Here is a 4,605-nt window from a genome sequence, read left to right as displayed (position 1 = left end):
ATATTTAGCTTATGCATAAGCTAAATATAGTTAATAAAATACAGTTGGAAAAAATTTTAAAAAAATAAAATAAAGTTGAAAGCAATAATGTACCATGCCTCAGATGTTAAATTTCATTAAATATGAACTTCTATCTTGATTTTATAGCATAATCATGAAAACATAGGCAAATCTTTGTTTCATGGTGTGAAGAGAAAGAAATTAAAAAGACAATCCAAGGCACCTGGGTGGCTCAGTCATTTAGGCATCTGACTCTTGGTGTCAGCTCAGGTCATAATTTCAGGGTCATGAGATTGAGCTCTGTATCAAGCTCTGTGCTCAGTGAGTAATCTACTTGTCCCTCTTCCTCACCCTCTGCCCCTACCTCTCTTTGCCATAATTTCTCTCCCTCTTTCTCTCTCAGCTCAAATAAATAATCTTTAAAAAAAAAAAAAGAACTTATTTTAATATACTACAAGTCCTATTTGATGGCTTTCTACTGATATCAATAGAAGTTGCCAATGATAATTGTGTGCTTGTACCTTAGCATTCATTACTCTGCCTCAGATACATGACATGTTGCAACTCCTAATAAAGAGAATTTGGAAGTAAACATGATTGGTGCAGAGAAAGGAGGCTAGATAAGACTAATTGGAACAGTCCCTCTTTAGCTGGAAGTTAGTCCAAAATCAAGAGACTATAAACCAACATTTGATGCAGGGCAGGGTCAGTGTCACCCAGAAGGGATGAAATGAAGAGGTACATCAAAGCCTCGGGGTGGGGAAGTTCTTCAAGATAGTGGGGATCAGGTCACATTTCTGGGAGAATTGAGCAAGATAATACAAGAAATTCTGCAAGCAATCAACATTCAGTTCTGGAAGGGGGCCAGCAGAAACTAGGCAAGAAGATTTAGGCCTGGGCCCTCCTTTCATCAGAGACACACAGAACTGAGCTTTCATAAGGAAGCCAAAGTCCAATTAAACACCCAACAGCAGATGGTGAGGTAAGAAACAAAGTCTAAAGCCTGATGCTTACATAGTTTCCCAGAGGCCCAAATCAATTCTAGAAGCAAAACACACACTAGGCTACTTCCAGACTTCTACCTGGTAAAAGAGAATGGCTCTCACTGGGCCAGAGCTGTGTAAGAACTGAGACTTCCTAGCCTGACACCATAAAGTGAAACTAGGACAGACGAAGGGCACCCAAGTACTATCCCTGGGGGCCTTTCTTGCAGGAACATAGTACTTCAATTTATTGCTTCTCAGCCTTTTGGCTAAGATCAAGTGTAGTACTTCATTTTATCCACTATCCCCTTGGGATAGCTAAGTAGATACTAGGTAGTTTTACAAATGGATATCACTCAAGTTTCAATAGGTTGTTACTTTCCAGAAGTCAAAAATTCAAGAGTAATTCAATAAAATCTAGGTGGGCCGGACACCTACCCCAGTGCTTTCCCTGCAGTCACACTATTGCTAGAATTCTCTGATAACTCAGTTGCTGAACTCGTTGACTAGCAAGGATCTTGATATCTCTTTTGCTGTGTAAAGCTGTAGAACTCCTATTCTGTAGACCATCAAAACAGGAAATGGGTATTCCTGAACTGCTGCTCAAATGAAGTAATCAGCAAAGTCAGTATTTAGTGCCCCAAAGTGTTATTTCCTTTGTAAGTTTAAAAGACACTAAATAAGCAAGAACAAAACAAAACAAAATGTTAAAAAAATAAAATAATAACCACTGACTCTTTATGTGTACACACACACACACACACACACCTCTTAACAAAATTCCTGGATTTGAGAACAGTTTTTAAACATTCAGGCAAATGTCAAACTTATAATGTCCAGAGAGCTTTTCTTTTCATATGACACCCCTGGAAAACTGACCTGAAGATTACTTGGTAGGCTTGGCATATTGCACAGAAAAGCAGTGTCTTACAAAGAACAAACTCTGTGAGACAAAAGGCATCTAGACAGCCTGCTTTCCCTGAATTCCAGTCTTTTTATTCTGAAACCAACTATTTATGAGTCTTAAATTCCCCTCCAGACTACCATAGATTCAACAGCAGAATACCAGAGCTGAGATTCTCAGGAAACCCACACGAGCTGAAAAATACAAATAGCAACAGTATGATCCAGTCCCCAGATTGACACCAAACAGGCTTAAACACAGACCCACAGACCACAGGGGTCAGCAGTGGCAGACTCTGCTTTCTATTCACTCACATTCATTCAACCATTTACAGAGCAGCAACGTGTGAAGCACTGTGCTAGATGCTGGGGATTCAAAGACTACCTCATGTAGGTCAATTCTAGTTAGAGCTATGGAAGCTAGAGGCTACTGAATAATTATAGTACAGTGCAATAAGAACAGCATACTCTGACACAATCTACAGAATCTTCGTCAGCTAAGGAGCTCAGAGAAGAGAACAACTCATTCTATCTGCTTTGTGATGAGAAGGATATCTTCAGGCAGAAATGGTTTGGGGGGTCACTCTTGCTTCTGCTGTCAAATTGTGGTATAGTAAAAAAATTGTATTTGGTCTTTGTCTCCAGTTTCTGGCACAGAGCTCCTAAAACCCTTAGAAATTCCTGAGTGACAGAAGTGTCTTTTGTTATTCATAATGAGTCCCTTTCTACCATACCTGAGCTTATGCTGAGATGACTATTGGTGAGCTCCTAGATAGCTTCAGGATGGGGGTCAGTTGCCAGAGGAAGCCACCATGTGATTAGAGGGTAAGAACTATCAGCCCCACCCCCAACAGCCCACACCACCGACCTCCTGGGAGGGGAGAGGAACTGGAAGTTGATTTCAATCACCAGTGGTAAATGATTTAATCAGGGAATGGACCTAAGGTAGACAAGTGCTATCCCTGACCTCTCTAGCAGGAACATAGGTATTAGTTTATTTTATCCATTTATCTCCCTGAGATAGCTAAATAGATGCCATTTCAGTTTTACAAATGGATATCATTCAAAATCCAATAGGTTAAGTCACTTTCCAGAAGTCAAAAATTCAAGAGAGGGTGCCTGGGTGGCTCAAATGGTGAGGCGTCTGCCTTTGGCTCAGGTCATGATGAGATTGAGTCCCTCATCAGGCTCCCTGCTCAGTAGGGAGTCTGCTTCTTCCTCTCCCTCTGCTGCTTCCCCTGCTTGTACTCTTTTGCCCTCTCTCCCAAATAAATAAATAAAATCTTTAAAAGATTCAAGAGAAATAAAATCTAGGTGGACCTGACATCCAGGTCCATGCCTTAGTAATGAACATCCACAAAATTGGGGTCAGAGAATCTGAGCCTGGATAATTGCTTGATGCCAGAAAACATCCTTGACAAGTCAACCTTCTTTATAATTGTTTCTTTATGCATCAAATAGCCACCTATTTGGAAAGGCCTAGGTTTTTCAGGAAGCTTATCAAGATAAATTTGTCTGATACACTGTGATAAAGACTGCTAATTTTTTCTCAGTATCCATATTCCCCTTCTTTCTTTTGGTAACTGAAACTCATGAACTTTAGCTGGGTACACAGCTTCCCAATCAAAGACTGTATTTTCCAGACTGCTTTGCAGTTTGATATGAAGATATGACAGAAATTTAGAGGATGATATGCAAACACAGCGATATGTGCAACATTTGGATCATGTTTTGACAAGAAAATCTCTTGTCCTCTTCCTTCTCTCCCCTCACTCAACCAGTAGGCTATTCCACAGACATGACAGTAAGGACCATATCTGACCACAAAGTCAACGCACTAGGAAATGGCAAAGCAACAGGGTAGAAGGATTCTGGGCCACGGATGGCCTGCTGCAGTGCTGCCTGCTCGCCTTTGGTCTGTTACTTGAGCCATAATATTCCGAGGTGTCTTGATTATGGCAACTTACCTTGTACCCTAAATAATAAAGAAATAAATTTTCATTAAAGTGCAAGTGATATTACTTAATGTGTTATTCTTCCCAAAGTCACTTGTACCTGGAACCCCAAAATCAAAGAATGTATAAAGTCCAAAGGAAAAAAAATCTTTTTTTTTTTTTTAAAGATTTTATTTATTTATTTGACAGAGAGAAATCACAAGTAGTCAGAGAGGCAGGCAGAGAGAGAGAGACGGAAGCAGGCTCCCTGCTGAGCAGAGAGCCCGATGCGGGACTCGATCCCAGGACCCTGAGATCATGACCTGAGCCGAAGGCAGCGGCTTAACCCACTGAGCCACCCAGGCGCCCAAAAGGAAAAAAAATCTTAATGATATTTCAGACCTAGTCAAAGGCCAGAGGTTTTTGGTTTGGGTTTTGGTTCATTTTTGCTTCCCTTTGAATCTCATTGCCTACTCTGTCACTCCTTTAAGTTTGGCCCTGACTCTAAGCTCTCACATATCGGGTTCTCTCCTTAGTAGGTGATTTCCTTAAGAACAGGAAGTATGCTTTACTTGTCTCTATACAACTAGTTCCTAGTTGTTCAGTAAATATGTATTGAATGCTTCTAACGAAGGTAACCAAAACAGCCATATTTCCTTTAAAAAAAAAAAATTCCTCCACATATAACTTTTATTTAATAGTGCAAATAAATAAATGACCAAAAAATAATGACAGAATAGGCTGACATTGTTGGTCGAAACTTGTCAGGCTCTATGTTTAATGAT

General features: G+C 40.2%; 1 pseudogene; it reads left to right on the top strand.

Annotated features, from left to right (window-relative positions):
- The first annotated feature begins 1,232 nt into the window (after positions 1 to 1,232).
- LOC132007988 (U2 spliceosomal RNA) lies at positions 1,233 to 1,341 on the top strand (annotated as a pseudogene).
- Positions 1,342 to 4,605: the final 3,264 nt, after the last annotated feature.

Source organism: Mustela nigripes, chromosome X, assembly GCF_022355385.1.
Source record: "Mustela nigripes isolate SB6536 chromosome X, MUSNIG.SB6536, whole genome shotgun sequence".
NCBI lineage: Eukaryota > Metazoa > Chordata > Mammalia > Carnivora > Mustelidae > Mustela > Mustela nigripes.
Note: the sequence above shows the minus strand (reverse complement) of the source record. Positions and strands in the feature narration are given on the sequence as shown.